This window comes from Camelus bactrianus, chromosome 2 (genome assembly GCF_048773025.1).
Source record: "Camelus bactrianus isolate YW-2024 breed Bactrian camel chromosome 2, ASM4877302v1, whole genome shotgun sequence".
Taxonomy (NCBI): Eukaryota; Metazoa; Chordata; class Mammalia; order Artiodactyla; family Camelidae; genus Camelus; species Camelus bactrianus.
Window position 1 is genome coordinate 99,811,827 of NC_133540.1, and position 13,578 is coordinate 99,825,404.

General features: G+C 37.4%; 1 protein-coding gene across 7 annotated transcripts in view; it reads left to right on the plus strand.

Annotated features, from left to right (window-relative positions):
- LNX1 (ligand of numb-protein X 1) overlaps nucleotides 1–13,578 on the plus strand; it is a 167,567-nt gene that overhangs the window by 25,001 nt on the left and 128,988 nt on the right. The window contains exon 1 of one of the 7 annotated variants that reach the window (XM_074347823.1): nucleotides 7,768–7,907. The exons of the other annotated variants lie outside the window; for them this stretch is intronic. The gene's annotated coding sequence lies outside the window, so the exon portion shown is untranslated. Of the gene's footprint in view, nucleotides 1–7,767; nucleotides 7,908–13,578 lie in introns of those variants that run through there. 7 annotated transcript variants of the gene reach the window in all.

A 13,578-nucleotide genomic window follows, 5' to 3' on the forward strand; every position in this document is an offset into this window, starting at 1 on the left:
TATCTCATTGTAAGCCAGCATTTGTGTTGTCTGTACTTTTTATTTCAGGTATCCTAGTGGGCATGGAGTGGTATCTCATGGTTTGGTTTGCATTTCCTTAATAACTGTGATGTTGAGCAACTTTTCATGTACTTATTGACCATTTGTGTATCTTCTTTGGAGAAATATCTATTCAAATCATTTGCCCGGTTTTTAACTGGCTTGTTTGTCTTTTTGTTGTTGAGTTGTAAGAGTTCTTTATATACTTTTTTTTTTTTATTGTTTCCACTTTATTGCTCAAACACAGAACTTGAGGTGAGCCTGGTGAGTTCTTTACATATTCTGAAGACAAGTTCTTTACCTGATACACGATCTGCTAATATTTTCTCACATTCCGTGGGTCCTCTTTTCATTTTCTTGATGGTGTCCTTTGAAGCACAAAAATTTTAATTTTGATGAAGGCAAACTTACTTATTCTTATGTTGTTTTTTCTTATGTTTTATATCTAAGAAACTGTTGCCTAATTCAATTGTCAATTCATGGAGATTGACTCATGTTTTCTTCTAAGAGTTTTAGCTTCTTGCATTTAAGTCAATAATCCTTTTTTTTAAATTGAGGTATAATTGACATATAACATTAGCTTTAGGTATAAAACATAATGATTTGATATATGTATATATTACAAAAATGTGTATATATTTATGATTCCCAGAAAAAGTTAACATCCATCACCACACATAGTTATGAAATTTTTTTCTTGTAATAAGAACTTTTAAGATCTAATTTTTTAGCAACTTTCAAATATACAATGTAGTATTTTTAACCATAGTAACCATGCCAATGATCCATTTTGAGTTAATTTTGATGTATGATATGCCTACAATTTTTAAAAATATTAACCAAAAATATATAAATCTTTTTTAAAACAGTTGAATTTAGTCTGCCAAAGAGGGCTCTTGCTTCAATGCTGGGCAGCTTCCCTAACTAGAATCCTTTTTTTATGAATTCTTTAAAAATGAACAAGGATGTTTATATGTAAATTTTTTCTGGTCTTTAGCTGTATATACATTGTATTTGTAGAAAATGTTTGAGTATTTTATTTAGCCAATTATTTAATAAGTTTTTGTGTTCCTAAAGTGCATGCAGATCTCCAAGCAGTGGATGGTCCACAGGGCCAAATACCGCAGAAAGGTCAAGGTGAAGGACAACCAGGAAAGGCCTTTGGGCTTGGTGGTTAAAGATCATACGTGCCCGTGAGGATGCAAGTTCAGCAGAGTGGAGGGTAGGCAGTGAGGGCCATGAAGTCACAGCAAAAGACACTACTTGTTGAGGAAAGGAGAGAAACAGGATAGTGATTAAAAGGTACAAACAGTCAAGTAAAGAATTGTTCGGGAAGCTGAAACATGAGTGTGTTAACGAAGATGAGCTGAAGACGCTCAAGAAAAGGAGGAACTGAGAGCCCACTTCTCAGAGGCAGGCAGAAAGGACGGCGTGAAGAGCACAGGTTACCCAAGTAATCTGGAGATCAGAAAAGCCTATATTCTTTTGAGGATGTAACTATCTGTATATAGATCTTTCAGTGAAAAGTTGTCATTTAAACTAAAAGAAGTTCAAAACGTAGAACTTGAGCTCCAGGCGCCAACAGACCTGGGATTAAATTCTGGTTTTGCTACTCATTAGCTGAGCAACCCTGGGTAATCTGTGAGACTCTTCTAGACTTCAGCTCCCTCTTCTGTGAATTGGGGACAATAATAGACCCACCTCGTCAGGTTGTTTGTGTGAGGATTAAGTGAGGACTACACATAAATCTCTTAATAGTTACAGATTCTCTGTAGCTCTCACAAGAATAAAACACATCCATGGGACTTCAAGGGAGAATTCTCCTCCTACCATTTAGTCATAATACTCCTGAAAAATATCTGAGAAGCACATATGGTTAGCATAAGAAAGCTCTTGACTCATCTTCACTCATGTTATATGGAGTCAGAGCTCTTTCCCCTTCCATCTTCTGGTGTGAGGGCTATGATATTAGCCCTCATTTTAGCCAGGCAAGTCACAGCGGCTGACCTGGATGTATTGTAGCCGCACAGTGTATGCAGCGCTGCGTGGGTGCACGGTCCAGGGTGATGGACCCTGAGTGGTAACATCAGAAGACCATTTTGAAATCTCTTCCAGCCCTGAGCTGGGATAAGTTATTGAGGCTCTTTATAACTAAATACCACCATGCAACGTTTTCCCTAATCTCTGAGTAATGAAAAGGCAAGCTGTTTTCACCTTTCTTGTACAATCCTATTCACTTCTGGAAAAAAACTCATGAGAACTCCCCTCCCAAAGAATAATATTTTACTTCTAAGAGAAATGAAATTGTGAAAGAAAAGGCCATTGACTTCCAGTTAACGTGAGTTAGATTTTCAAGGCTGGTGACATATACAATGGTGGGCGATCTTTCCAGCAACATACGCATCCGCCCAATACGTACTCTCTCCAGCAGTGCTGTTTTTTCCCAGTAAATACAAGTAACTGCACTGCGTTAGGGGTATTTGGTTCTCTCAGAAATGTTTCATTTACACTTTTAAACCTTTTCCCTCTCGTGAGCTTCCTGCTTTGTTTTCTTTACTGTATCCTGTTGTAATAAGAGGATTTTGTTTTTATACCAATTTGGAAAACTTCCTTCCTGGCATTCAGATTTCTCTTCAGATGTCAGAATGAGAGATAATGGCCCTTTGCTAGCCGTCGGGTGGGGGAGTGATGGAGGAACAAGGACCGCTGTAGTGTGTCCGGGCTGGCCAGGTTGGCGTCTCCATGTGTGAGAGCGGCCCAGTGTGTGCCAACAGCGCCTTACTGTTTACTCCCACGACACCGGGGCATTAACATGCAAGGCTAGTGTTTCGAAAATTGTCAGCATTTTCTAATCTACGCACTCTTTGAAACGTCAATGGGTTTTCTAAAGAACTTAATCACTCAGAACAAAGTTGGATTTATTGCAAATGCCAACGTTCTTGATCAAAATCCGCTCTTCCTGGCTTACGACATGCCCACATCTTTCTGAAGCAGGTTCCACTCAATAGTTTCCTACTTGTGAAAAACTGAAAATACAATAAATCATGCTTTTTAAAATATCTAGGCAGGGGAGGGTATAGCTCAGTGGCAGAGGGTGTGCTTAGCATGCACGAGTCCTGGGTTCAATCCCCAGTACCTTCATTTAAAAAGTAATAATAATAATAAATCAATCAATAAATCTAATTACTTCCCTATCCTCCCCAAATCCAAAATAAATAAATTTAATTTTTTGTAAATGTCTAGGTAACTAGAGGAAACTTATAACTTTAGTGTAACTTGCCTATGAAAGAGATTTTGAAAACTTACTATCCTCCAGAGCCCTGTTCAAATAAAACCTCAATTTCCCAAAGTTGTCTACATCAGATTATATTAATATCTAACAAATATTAGAATTTTAATGTTTAAAGCAACTTGTGGTGGGTGAGGGAAGACTCAGGAGATTGCTTAGTCCAACTCCCTCACTTACTAACAAGGAGACAGAGCCCAGGGAGATGAGATGAAATTACCAAAGTAACTCACCCCATATCAGCACTGTATTCAGAACTCAGCTCTCAACCCAGAGCTGACTTCATGTCATGCCCTAGCTTCTGTCTTTTGAGGTAGGATCTGGTAAATTAAAATATAATAAGAAAACATAATATGGTCTTTTCAAAAGTTTAAACTAGATTTTCTTTTTTAACCCTTAGCCACTGCCCAGTCTCCTGTTGCCCTGTCTGGTTCTCTCTGATGCTAGTAAACTAGACAACTGACCAGAATCATGTGACTGTGGCAGAAGGGAGTGAGTCCTGAGGTCAAATCCACCCAAGATGTGGTACCTACACTTGGGTGGATTTGGCACATCTCATTGATCCACATGTTGTTCCATCAAACGAACATTGACTAGGCACCATTACATGCAAGGAAGCAAGTAGGGCCAGAATCCCCACAAATAACAGGAAAATATAATGATCTCTCTGCCCTTGAGAAGCTCACAATCTAGTACTGAAGACTGATAGGTACATAAACAACCTGCAGTCCGAGTGCTGTCATGAAAGGATGTCCACCTTCTCTGGAGGGTTCAGAGGAGCCTAAAGAGGGAAGGGGATTCTGGACAGAGAGAGGGTGCTACAGAGGATATAATTTTTGGAGGATATAATTTGGCTCAGTCCTCCATAGTAGCTAGAGCTGTGCTTCTGAAACTTTAATATGCATGCAAATCACTTGGGGTTCTTGTTCAACTACAGATTCTGATTCTGTAGGTCAGGAAAGAGCTCTAAAATTCTGCACTGCTGACGAGTTCCCAGATGATGTCACTGTGTCCTGTGGCTCTTTGAGTAGCAAGGAGTTGCAGGGTGGATCAGCTAGGAGTCAGTTAGTAAAGTGTTTTGAAGGTCACGTTATAGAATTTGGAGTCTCTCCTGAAAGTAACAGGAGTAAGAAATATACTTGAATAACCTGAAACTGACGTTGGCTTTCTAAGTTTATTGGAAGCTCAAAAGACATTTCCTGCAGGAAGCTTTCTCACGCTTCCCTGGATGGAATGTCAAGTGCATACCTTCATTTAGAGCCAGTTGCCCTATAAGGTAACACTGATTCACCCATTTATCAAGTTCTCTTACTAAGCACTGGAAGGACAATCCTTTTCAGCGTTGAATCCTCAGACTGAGTGTACCTAACCCCTACCACTGTATCTGACCCGTTGGGATTTGTCCATAAACTGTGAACATACGACGTTCTTGCTCTAGATCAGTGGTTTTCAAATGTTCACATGCATCAGAATCACAGGGCTTATTAAAGCAGAGATTGCTGCACCCCACCCTCAGCGTTTGTGATTCGGTAAGTCTGGAGTGGAGCCTGAGAGTTCGCGTTGCAAACATGCTTACAGGTGATGCAGATGCAAGTGGTCTGGGGACCACACTTTGAGAACCATTGGTCTAGAGGAGACCACTGATTGCTTCCTACCAAGTAGTGTTATGAGATAGAGGAAGTTAATGGCTTAAAAGCATGGACCCTAAGCTGTGGAATCTCAGGCAGATTATTTAACCTCTCCAGGCCTCAGAGTGTTCATCCACAAAATGAAAATGGTAATTACAGCACCTACCCCCAAGGGCCAATATGAGGATCCAATGAGCTAATAGATATAAAACCATCGGGAATTGCCAATAAGTACTAACGGTTATTGCTAAAGGAGCTCACCTCACTTGCTGATGGCACAGAGAGACTAAAACAGCTTTTTAGCAAAGCTGCAATATGTTTCTTTATAAGTCAGTTTGACAAATATGAGCTGAATCCCTAATCTTTTAAATCTGTAGGAATGTCATAGCCCCAGTTGCATTTTTGTAACCACAGTTTTAATATTTTTTAATCTTTAAAACATTGACTCATGTTTGTTAAAAAATGTATGCTTCACACCCGTTGGGATGATTATAATAAAAAAGACAGACAATAACAAATGTTGGTGGAATTGGAACCTTCATACACTGCTGGTGGAAGCGTAAAATGGTGCAACCACTTGGGAAAACAGTTTGGCAGTTCCTTAAAAAGTTCAACACAGAGTTACCATGTGACCCAGCAATTTCATTCCTGGGTATATACCTAGTAGAACTGAAAACATATATTTTCACAGAAATGTTTACATGGATGTTCATGACAACATCGTTCATTACTAGTAGCCAAAATATGAAAAGAACCCAATGTCCTATCAGTTGATGAACACCTAAACAAAACGTGGTCTATATGTGTACGGTGGGCTAACATTCAACCATAAAAAGGAGTGAAACATTAATTCATGCTACAACATGGATAAAACTTGAAAACATTATGCTAAGTGAAAGAAGTCTGATGCAGAAGGCCACATATGGTATGAGTCCATTTACATCAAATGTCCAGAGAGACAGAACGCAGCTTAGTGGTCACCAGGGCTGGGGAAAGAAGGGAATGGGGAGTGACTGATAATGGCATGGCATTTCTTTGGGGATGATGAAAATGTTCTGGAATTAGATATTGGTGATAGAGCGCGGTGATGCACAGTCTTGTGAAGATACTAAAAACCACGGAATTATATGCTTAAGAGGATAAATTTTATAGTGTGTGAATTATATCTTAAAGTAAAACAAAAAATTTAAGAACCTATAATCCTACTTGGAGAGAATAACATGTTTATCTTAGAACTGCACCATCCAGTAAGGTAGCCACTAGCCACGCGTGGCTCTTGAGCTCTTGAAATGTAGCCAGTCCAACTTGAACTGTGCTATAAGTGTGAAATAGACACTGGACTCAAAGACAGTTAAAAAAAGAATGTTCATTATCTAAATACATTTTTAACATTAAAATATTATTTGGGGATATATTTAGTTAAATAAAACATAATATTAAAATTAACATACCTGTTGATTTTTGCTTTAAAAAATGTGGCCACTAGAAAATAAAAAATTCTGTATGTGGTTCGCATGATCCTTCTATTGGCCAGCTCTGCCTCTGAGATCCTCCTTGGTAGGTTAGTGTCTTTGTAGAGACACATGAACGTTGTGCATCTGGGGTTAGTGAATCTGAGGCTGGTCCTTCTCCTTTACATAAAGGGCTTTGTAGCGAAGGTTTGATTAGCTCTGTTCCATTAGCATGACTCAACACATGTAAACAGGGCAATTCAATGGATGTTTCCAGTTTTTGTTCTTTGAGGAGAAGGCCACCTGCAAAAACAGAGCCTTGTTATCTCAAAGAGCAAAGTTCTGGACCATTATTATTTAAGAAAGTACTTTTTGTGTCTCTTGCTAATGAACTACACAGCAAGTCATCTGAAAAAGAAATTTTTAAGGCATAAGTTTTTTCCTCCTTACAGTAATTTTTTTCCAAGACTCAAGTCCTGTGTCAAAGTTTTCTTAGCCTTGACATAAATTTCTAGAGACCAGTGAAAATTGATCATAAGAATTCTCCTAGAAGGGAAAATTGTTTTCCCACGACCTGAAGACAAGATTTATTTAGTACGCAAAATAGTTAAGGGCAAATTATTTAAATAGTATAGGAATGTCTACCAGTAAGAAGTTAAGTAGATTAATTGCTTTTTAAAAATTGTATAATCTTTTTATTATAAAAACAATATATGCTATTTTGAAATTTTTTGAAAACAACAAAAAGCAAAGAGAAGTAAATAACTAACACTCTTAATCGCACTATCAGATCTAATCATTGTTAATATAAAGATATCTATCCTTTCGAGTACAGAAAGGTCTTGACAGGTCAAAATTATTCTGTATAGAGAAAATTAGCCCCAATTCTATTAACTATTGGTCAAAAAATAATAGGAGAGTTACTTTTCATCAGATAAAAATAATTCCATTGGCACTCTAAATTTTGAGAAGATAAATCCAATTTTTATAGCTTTGGCTATAACATCCCTGTGTTACAATTTAGTGGCTGGGCTGAATGTAATCCTTTAGCCTTTACTTCAATAAAACAAGAAAGATATTTACATTACATAGATCAGAGATGTGGGTGGGCATGTCTCTATACATTTTTCTTTTCTTTTCACCAGCAAGGTTGTATAAAAATATTTACTGCTTCCCCATAGGCTCATGTATGTGGTGTTGTGTCCACGTCATAAGGCAGAAGGATGGATTATTCACTGGAGTTTTTATGAACCCACATTCAAGTGTTTCCCCAGCTGTGTTTACAGCTCTGGGTTTCTAAGCCTCTTGAAAAGTAATCAGTTTTGATCATCTTAAATCCCAAAGTAAATTTTCTTTTCTGGGGATTATTCTAGTTGCTAACCCAGGTTAGTCTGGCCTATGGAACCATCATTTAGTGCCGTGACATCCAAACATGAAAGCTGGGGTTTTGCTTCAAGAAGAAAGGGAGATTTGAAATATGACTCAGAGTCTTCCCTGCAAGAGGTGAGGTCTCAGAACTCCTTTGCTCTTTTGTCTTTTTAAAATTGTGTCTTGTCTTGACTCTTTGGTCATTTTATCGTGTAAGTCTTTTCTCTTCAAAATAGCATAAATACCTTTAGAGACAAGATTCTTACATGATGTCATTTTTTTTGTATTAGTTTATATCTGTGTATAAGCGTGGACACGTTATGCTTTCAGTAATACTTGTTTCTTGACTAATGAGAAGTGCAGTAGTATATAGTTTCGGAGATTATAGAATTATATAATAGGTGATTTCTGTTAGATCACTTTTATGAATGACTATGTTTAATATTCCACAGTTTAAACCTTTCAGCTGTAACTGTACAATTAGCCACAAAGAGACAGAGCGTTTGCTAAGAGATAATGCTCTTAGCTGTGTAACTGTGTTAGCTTGGGCAGGTAAATCAGCCCATTGGTACCTCAGTTTCCTTATGAAAATGATAAATAACTAATAAACTGCATTAGTTAATTTGTGTAAAGTGCATAGCGTGATAACTGGCATATTGATAAGGTGTCGATAAACATTACCGGCTGCTTCTGCAGCTCCTGCACTGGTATTACTATAGTCAGTGCACTCCTGGCCAGTGAGCCCAGTCCTCCTCCAGCTGGAGAGAGGCTCTCATTCCAGGCTGGGATCTTTGAGAGAGCTTTCTATGTGGAAAAGTGAGGCAACAAGGGAACATCTGTAGAGCTGGCCAGGTAAGCCAAATCAACCGCGAATCACCATTCATTTTGTGACACATGCAAGTACTAAGAAAAATGAGATGAAAGCAGCAACCGGGGTCCCATGAGACACTTAATTCAGTCAACACATGCTGACCTCCCACTGGCTATTCGGTGCTGACCTGGGTACAGGGACTGAAGAAAAGACCTAAGGTCTAGTGCCGGCCTTTGCAATCGTCTATCTCCAAGGACTTTTAAATGTATGGTACTTAGAAGTTATTTGTGTCCATGAGGAGAATGTGTTTTCCTAGATTTCTAGGGAAAAAAAATTTAAAGGAGCCTCATTATATACAACAAATTAGAAAAGAGGGGGAAAAAAAAAGACAATTAAAATGTCCAAGCCTCTATATTCATCAACTTTGCTGTATGATAAACCACTTCAAAACACAGTGACTAACCAGCAGCCATTTATTATTTCTTATAATTCTGGGGGCTGGCTGAGCTAGTCCTCTGTGGGCTTTGCCTGGGATCCCTCGTGAGGCTGCCTTCAGCTGAGGTCCAAAACGGTGTCCCTCACAATGGTGTCTGGGAGCCATTGGTGAGAGGTCTTTTCCTAAGGCCTCTCATTCACCAGAAGGCTAGCCTGGGCTTCTCTACAGCATGGCCATCTCAGGGTTCCAAGAGGGCAAGAGTGGAATGACGAGGCTGTGGAACTCCCACAGCATCCCAAGGCCAGCCCAGGCAGATCCACAGGGGTGGAGAAGTAGTCCATAATTCTTGTTGGGAGAAGCATATTCCATTGCAAAGGGGTTGGACACAGCATCCGTTAACTACTTTGGCATAACAACCCACTCCAAAGGTTAATGGCTTAAAACTAATCTCACAGCCCATTCACCTCCCTTTAAATTGTGTCATGTTCTGTTGAGTGGCATGTCCAATCATCCCTCCTGTTTCTACATTTAATCGGTTTGAAGTGTCATGACAAAATTAGGGTCAATGACTTAAGGAAAAAGGAAAACGACATTTCTTTCTCACTCTCAGGGTTCAAGCACAGATGAGTGAATTTAGGAATAACTCCAAAATCATTTTGGGATAAGATGAAGAGAGGACATGTTTCGTTAAGAAGAGGAGCCAGATTCTGAGGCCAAGCCACACCCCTTGGGTCCTCCCTGCACCTGGAGCTTCCTTTGAAGTGAAGGAAATTGCTCCACCACAAGGGGGTGGAGGGAGGCGACAGATGTGAGCATGGAATGTAAAACTAGTAAACATTCTGTAAACACCAAGGGGGCGAGGGACTCATGAGCAGTAAACAGCGTGGGCTGATGAATGGTATCTGAAGTTAGTTTTCTTGGCTTCTTATATTTTACCTCATATTTGATCCTGAAGAAAAGCTCACAGTTTGGACAAATTCAAAGTTCTAGGACTTATGATCTAAATAGCAATAGGTCATTTTCTAGGTACTTTCACCTTCCGTCTTCTCTGTTGCAGACAGAGAAGGACCATGGCCCTACAACCCAAGAGAATCCACCCAGAATGACATGATTTGCTTTATTTAGAAAGATGAACCTGGGAGTCATTTCACAGAAGGAAGTATGGGCAAGGACGGACAAAGGATATCCATTTCCAGAAGGATGTGGAGCCTTCCTGAGTGCTATTTCTGAGATGAAACACTCTGCCGTGGGACGGGTGGTCTTAGAATTAAGAACAAGAATCTCAGAATCAGAAATTCCTCCCTGGAGAATGTGTTGGTGCAGGAGTACCAGTGGAACAGGAGATTTTCCTAGAAAGGAAGCAGTTATTTGGGAGACTGGGTCCCTCGAACTGGCCGGGTGAGCTCTTTATATTTGCACAGCACACAGTCATTCATCTTTCACAAATGCATGTATGTGATCGATTTAAGCATACGTACATGTGTGTGGTCATGGGTGGGTGGTCTTGTTGTTTATTTTCCTTTTTTATAGGCTTGGCCTCATCTCTACTCTTACACACAGCAATTCCCAACCCACCCACCTAACCAGATGACCCATATTAATAACCTAATATGTATCTCTCCTGTTGTTACCCATGGCTGTATAATCATATGAAGAGGCACACACACATACACACACGGGCGCTTTCTGATCATTGTTTTACAGAAATAGAACCATATTACCTTTTATTTTCTGCATTGTGCTTTACTCAGTCAACAATACTTTCTGAGATTCCTCCTGTCAATCAGCATGACTGTCATTCTTCCTAACATCTGTATTGTTCCATTGTACAGCATTGCCATAATTTATTCAGCCATTCTTCTCTTGCTGGTAACACGTCATAGCTTTCACAGACAAGTTGAAAAACAGAACAAAACAAAACAACTCCCTCCTTCCAAAAAGACCACTTTAGATGAATCCTTATGTTCTGGTGACTTTATTTCTGTTGGAGAGACTCCCAGGGACAAGACTGCTGGCCCAAAGAGGATATATATTTTAAATTTTAGTAGATATCACCATATTGCTTCCCCAAGAGGCTGTAGCATTTCTCATTTCGTCCGTGAAAGTGATCCCTTTTCTACAACCCTGCCAGCAAGAAGTGTTACAGATCTTTAAAATTTTAGATAATCTGGTAAGTATACAATGATATCTCAGTGTTAATTTGCATTCCCCTCACTTTAGGTGAATTTGAGGATCTTTCCATGTTTCTTGGCCACTTGGATTGCTTTTCTATGAATTGTACATTTGTATCTTTGCCCATTTTCCTACTGGTTTGTTCTTGTTTCCCTTGTCAAATTATAAGAAATATTTGTATATTATAAAAATTAAATGTTATCTGCATTATATATTTCTGCAAACCTACTACGGTCAATGATATTTTTATGATATCTTTGCCTTAAAAGTTATGGTGTTTAGAGCTAAATATGCCTATCTTTTCTCTCATAGCTTTTGACTTCTTAGTTTGTGATCAAGAAAGTTTTCCTGCAAAATATAGTACGTATAATCGACTAGATTTTCCTGCAAGAGCTTTGCTTTAACTTTATATTTTCACTCATAATATTTATACTGTACCCTTGGATGTGCAATAAAACTCAGATTGAATAAAGTACTGATTTGAATATCATGGCTTTATACAGAGTTCTAATAACTGGTGAGGAAGTCCATGCCCCAGGTTTATTTTTCTAAAATTACTTATCTTTTCTTCAGTTTTAATCTTTTTCTAGAAACTTTAAGATCACTTTATCCAATTGCCAAAACACACCAAAACAGCCCCTTCTTGTGAGTTTTAGTGAACTACATACACAGTTTGAGGCAATTTAATATTTTGATGGCATTCTGTCTTCTCATCCAAGAATATGGAACCTCTTTCCATTTCTTCATTTCTCCTTTTACATACTTTAGTATGATTTTGTTATTTCCTTTTTTATTATATCTATCTTTAAGTATTCCATAGGGGTCTCTTTTTCATTATTTTAAATGATTTTTTTCCATTCCTATTCTTATTGCTGGAGTAGAGAAAAGTTAATGATTTTTTTTGCATATTTTTGGATCCATCTACTTTCCAAAATTCCCTTTTTAATTCTAGATTTTTACCAGATTCCTTTGGGTTTTCTAGGTTTACGGTCATATCATCTGCAAAAATAGATCATTTTTCCTCATCTTTTCCAATGTTTTTTCCAGTTTTCAAATTTGTTACCATAAAGTTTCATATTATATTCTCCTTTACTACTTTTAGTCATTTTAATATCTGTTCTTTCTACTTCCTGTTTTTTTACAATTTTGCTTTTTTTCCTTTTTAAAAATTGAGTTGTCTATCAAATGTATAGATTTTTAATGTAACAATATTTAAAACTTATATGTTCTATTTTTTCTTTCTATTTCATTAACTTCAGCTTTTACCTTTATTAGTCCATCTTTTATTGTTCTTTTTCTAATTTCTTAATGTGGATTTAGTTTCTTCTCATCTTCATTCTTTCACAAGGAAAGCTTTTGGCTATAAAATTCTTCTGGTACAATTTCACAGAGTCTTAGAAGAGTATATGATAAAGTTTTCCTTTTCATAGCTTTCAAGATGATCAGTAATATTCGTTTTGATTTCTTCTTTGAGCCAAATATTTTCTAAGTATTTCTTAATTTTTAGGTAGATTATTTTCGGTCCTCTTTTAATAATTTTTTTTCTTATTCATTAAATTAGGATCAGATAATGTAAGATATAAAATCTTTATTTGAATTTGCTGAAGTTTCTTTGTAGCCAGCTACATGATCAGTCTCTGTAAATGTTCTGCAGACATATAAAAAGTAATAAAAATTCTGTATATTTGGAATGTAGGTTTTTTAAAAATTGAAATACCATCAGTTACAATGTGTCAATTTCTGGTGTACAGCACAATGTCCCAGTCACGCATATACATACATACATGGAATGTAGGGTTTTGTTCAGCTATTATGTTGGGAAGCAGTGTGGCACAGAGACTTAAAGCAAAGACTTCAGGGAGACTATGTTTACTTTCAAATCTTGAACTTATCATGTGACCTTCACCGCATCTGTAAGATGTAAATAATAATAGTATCTACTTCGTAGGGTCTCTGTGAAGATTAAATTATTTAATATTCATAAAGTACTTAGAATAGAAATTAGAACATACCAAATGCTATATGTTAATTGTTATATAAATGAAAAGAATTAGTCAATTCATCTGTCTTTATTTTGTGCTTTCTACAGAATTGTCTAATATAGTCCAAAGAGATACATTGAGTTAATACAAAATTTTGGCTTGTGTGTCAGAACATTATTCTGCTACTATTTTCTTTGAGTTTAAATTTTAAATTATTAAAGTGAGAAATTTTAAAATGTAAAATCTTTTTTCTTTAGATTGTCAATGATCATTTTAATTCCTTGAATTTTTCTTATCTTCATTTTTTTTATTTTTTCACACTTGCCCACACTTAAAATTTCTTTGCCCTTAATAAACTTAGTCCCAATCTCATTCTTCCTTAACTAAGTTGCCTTTTCCTCCAAA